Genomic DNA, 4,588 nt, shown 5'->3' with positions numbered 1-4,588 from the left:
TATGAATGAGAGGCAAGCACTCTACCAACTGAGCTATATCCCCAGCCCTACAACTCTAAATTTTAAATTACTTGTTTTAAATTAAGGCACCACCTTCTTGGAGTCAGGAAATGTTGACAAACTAATTAGGACTTAAGTTGACTTAGCATTTATATAACCAGAACAACGTAAAATGGAGAGAAAAGGGGAATAAAGAGTGTTTGAGATATGAAGAAAAGCATGATGAACAATTATTGCATTATAATAGCACAAATCCTCTGGTTATTGTGTTAGACCTGCCTGTCAATCACCATGATGCATTTATTCAGTTAGATACTCTACGAATATTTATGGAATGTTTACAATATGCTGAAAACCATGTTGGATCCTTAGGATACAACCGTGAAAAACCAAGACAGTCTCAATCCTCACAAATGTACTATTATTTAGTCTCTTTATTCCCATTCTAGATAGCATGACAATCATGTACTTTCCACCAGCATGTATTTTTTTATCATAATTGCTTACACTATCACTTTCTTTAGTTATGTTCTCCTTCTAAACATATGCTATATAATTCAGTGCTTCTCAAACTATTGTTTTCTTTTCCCTAATCCGTCACAGAATAATACTTTTGTAAAATATGTTGAAAATAAGTTACTGGAAATCATTTCATATAATTGGATATCAAAACCATATCAATAAGCTATAAAAGTTTCTAAATGATTACTTGGAATTTCTACACTTATCTACTTCCAGATGGGCTAACAGCTCACAGATCATCATCATTGATCTATGGGCTCCATACTTTAAAGATGATTATTCTGGGTAATATGTTGGTCTTACACAATTGTGTTTTCTGTTTTTGTTTATGGAATCATTTTCCTCTTTTTTTAATATTTATTTTTTTATTTGTAGGTGGACACACAATATTTTTATTTCATTTTTATGTGGTGCTGAGGATTGAACCTAGTGCTTAGCACTCTACTCCTGAGCCACAACCCCAGCCCTCATCTTCCTCTTCATCATCAAAGTTATAAGGTTTTCAGGATGGGCCTTCTGCTTATTCAACTCACCACATAGATTATTATTTAATTACTATTTTAAAAATAACTAATATTTCATATAAATACATTTGAATCTCTACTCTATGTAAATGAAAAATCAATTTCAGTTGCCAGAAATAAAATGCATCTGTAAAAAGGAAGAGCGATGAATAAGTTGTTATTCAAGTCTAGGATATATTATTATCGCTCCGTGAAAAGTCAAATTTTTACTAACACCAAACTGAAACTTTCTACTTGGCAGAATTAGACAACTAAGAGGGAATTTAAAAGAGTTTTCTTGTTATATATTTCAATGCTATTTAATACCCAATTTGTGTTCCATGCAAAATCATTTTAAGAACAACATAGTAGTGTCTCTATATATTTAAAAATAGGGCATCATTTTAATTCTCTTAATTTGGGGAGCAATGTGCATTTGTCTTCTATGAGTGCCAGTCTCTGGTCACCAATCAGTTGTTCCTAATCAAATGGATAACTATAACTGAGCACAGGTGTTAAATGCAGTCCTTCCTTTCCTTGTATCCTTGTCTTATGACCATTGGTGCTAGAGATCATAGGCTTTCTTAGGCTTATGAAAGTAATATTTTCCCTAGATCTCAATGCTCTCTGTGATATTTGGGGGACTTACTGCAACATCTGATATACACTAAGTACCCAAACTAACTTACTAACTTGAGTTTTCTTCTGTCTTCCATTAATAATCAGTTTCTTTTTCCTGATGAGATATAAAATATATATATATATATATGTTTTAATTATTGAAAGTTCCCTTGGGGTTCCCTTGAGCCTATAAGAAGAAAGATCTGTCAATTCTCATTCATTTTTTCTTATTACAATGATTTTATCACAATCCACAATTATATTGGTGATATTATCCAATGGACCTTAGAGGTGTGGCTTAGCCTCTATATTTTCATATACCAACAGCTCTATCCAACTTAAAGCATTGATTGACATTAAGGTTCGAAGCCAATTGTTTGTTCTCTGAGAATTACCTCAACTAAACACCAGATCAGTTCTTCTGCACACACTGGGTCAAGCTGGAAACAAGCATAAGCATATTTGAATTTGCATGATATTCCCAGGGACAGGAACACAAGCAGAATCTTTGCAACAATGAAGGTTCTTCCACCGGCATTTCTTACCTAATGTTGAACTTTTATCAAAGGACTCCCCTCCCCCTCAAAACAAGCTGTTTCAAATAAATGCTAACCATACAGTGTCTCCTCTCTCCCTTCAGGATATACAAACCACAGAATTCCGATGACTCACCCAAAAATAGCTTATGAATATGCCAAGGACGGAAGGGCATGCTGTTTGGTTCTTTAAAACTTCCTGCCAAACTGAAGAAACTGAGAAACTGAACATACACAGATATTTGGGGACTAACTGTGAGTAATAATGAGAATTTAATCCCGGTATAGTCTTCAGGGTTAGCAACAGCTTGCCTAACATGTCCGGTTACATCCTGTTTGCTACACTAATGTGACTCCTCAAAGAAATAATAATATAATATTAATAGCACAATGTTTCATTGTTAAAACGGCTATTATTTGTGTAGACTTGGAAGAACTATAAATGAGAGGCATTATGAAACAAACATATTGCCATTGTGTCTTTAAAAAACCAGGACTTCAGTACATGGAATTTTAAGGCAGCCTAAGTCCTTAAAAAGGAAAGATAGTAATGTATATTGATTAAAATCTTGGGTTTAAATGTCAGTGTTTACACCAACAATGCCATCATTAGCTGTTACTTGACCTAAGTTTGAATTTCCCTGTATGTAAAATCAGGTTGATAAAAATAATACCTATGTCCAGAAATGCATGCTTGAAAACAAGGGATACTGTTCAGAAAATAAAGTATCCAGAGCATTCTTTGTTTTCTTAATAATGGATCTGAAGACCAAACTCATTAAGTGACTCAAGAAAGGCCACCTGTCTCATCAGTGCCATGCTGAGACACAGCATAATAATTCTGCAGTTAAAAAAACAGGCTCTAGAGTCAATCCACCCAACTTCAAATTCCAATTTTCCAACTTGCTAGCTGTATAGACTTAGAATTGTCATTAACTTTTCTGTGCCTCCATTTTTTTATCTATAAAAATCAGATAATAATCTTACTTTTACTTTATTTATCCTGATACTGGAGATTGAACCCAGGGTTGCTCTACCACTAACTGCTTCCCTAGATTTTTTTAATTTTTATTTTAAGACTCAGTCTTACTAAATTTCTGAAGCTGGTCTCAAACTCGCAATCCTCCTGCATCAGCCTCCTGAATGACCAGGATTACAGGAATGTGCCACTGCAGCTGACAATAATATTATTTTTCTCACAGGATTATTGTGACAGTTTAAAGGGTAATATATGTTAACAGTGCCTGGTACATAATAACTAATCAATAAGTACTATGGCAGTACAATAAAACTGGGGAGTTTGGATTTTTCCAAAAATGAATTTTAAAGTAAAGTAAATGTCAACAATGCCAGACTTTTTGAATCTATATCCCTAAAAGCCCTAACAAAAAATAAACAACTTTGCAATGTTATCAATGTAGTTACATGGTGATCAAAACCTTTCACATGTGTTCAGATCAAGGTACACGTCATCTTTGATTATATTTATATGTCATATTTCCGTTTTCTTATAGAGGAAGGATATAAGCAGACAACTTAAAAATATTTCAAACAACAGCCCCTTGATGCAGTCACTTTGGAGTTTTAAAAGAATGCCAGCAGGCAGCTCCACCTGACGTTCATGCAGGAAATATAATGCAAGAGGAAGAGCAGCAGACTCCTCTTCCCAATTCAGATTCTGCGTCTTGACCAGCTACTATGAAGTTACCCCGCCTTTGAGTCACCATACACAAAACAAGGACAGCAAACTATGCCTGCCAAATGATAGAAGCTACCTGGAAACAGGATGTGATGTGCTTCGTCCAAAATAAAATATTTTTCTCATGTTAAAGACTATCATGAACTAATTTATTCAAATCTAGTTTGAAGCAGTTGAGTCAGAAAAATACTTTTTTTTATGTACTCAAATGACATAGAGATTTTCATTTAAAAAATAGTGAAGAAGAAAAAGAGGAAAAAACCTTCAAATCCCAGAGAAAGAAAGACCATGTATTTTTACATCTCTTGACAAGAATGAGCACAGAGTCCTCATAGTAGGTGAGCACATAGTAGGTGCTTAAGGTATATTTGTTATAAAGAAAGCAGAGAGCGGAAGGAGAGAGAGAGGGAACACAAGTTAAATGCTTTAGGATTCATGGGGTCCAACCTCCCACTGACACTTCTATACCCCTACTCCCACCTGTTCAAACCTAATTTGAAAATCACTGACCTAGACCCAGCCACTGAAGGCCTCCTCGGGTTATAACTGCTAGTACCTTCATAAAAATGCTAAAATTGTGACAGATATAAAGAATATCTCCCCAACCCATGATTTTCTTCTATCAATAGATGACAGGTTATCTTTGCATTGTCTTGAAATTCGAAAGTGATTGAAGTCCCAAAATGAAGCCAACTAGCCAAAGGACC

At 34.7% G+C, this 4,588-nt stretch overlaps 1 long non-coding RNA gene across 1 annotated transcript; it reads left to right on the top strand.

Moving 5' to 3' along the window:
- Positions 1-2,347: 2,347 nt before the first annotated feature.
- Positions 2,348-4,013, top strand: LOC114089085 (uncharacterized). The gene is made up of 2 exons (XR_003582130.1): positions 2,348-2,437; positions 3,697-4,013. It is a non-coding gene; the product is annotated as an uncharacterized lncRNA (long non-coding RNA).
- Positions 4,014-4,588: the final 575 nt, after the last annotated feature.

This window comes from Marmota flaviventris, chromosome 13 (assembly GCF_047511675.1).
Source record: "Marmota flaviventris isolate mMarFla1 chromosome 13, mMarFla1.hap1, whole genome shotgun sequence".
Classification (NCBI taxonomy): Eukaryota; Metazoa; Chordata; class Mammalia; order Rodentia; family Sciuridae; genus Marmota; species Marmota flaviventris.
Note: the sequence above shows the minus strand (reverse complement) of the source record. Positions and strands in the feature narration are given on the sequence as shown.